The sequence below is a fragment of the Orycteropus afer genome, unplaced genomic scaffold (assembly GCF_000298275.1).
Source record: "Orycteropus afer afer isolate SDZICR_OR568_19922 unplaced genomic scaffold, OryAfe1.0 scaffold00624, whole genome shotgun sequence".
Lineage (NCBI taxonomy): Eukaryota > Metazoa > Chordata > Mammalia > Tubulidentata > Orycteropodidae > Orycteropus > Orycteropus afer.
In genome coordinates, this window is record NW_006922211.1 from 68,645 (window position 1) to 68,850 (window position 206).

Here is a 206-nt window from a genome sequence, read left to right on the forward strand (position 1 = left end):
GATTGGGCAATCTACTTCCATAGTGATACTGCCTCGGAAACCCAAGGAGGGGTCACTATGAGTCGGGGCTGACTTGACAGCACATAACAACAACAACAATATGGTATATACAAGGAGCTCTGGTGGCATAGTGGGTAAGGCACTTGGCTGCTAACTAGAAGGTTAGTGGTTCAAACCCACAAGCTGCTCTGTGGGAGGAAGATGAG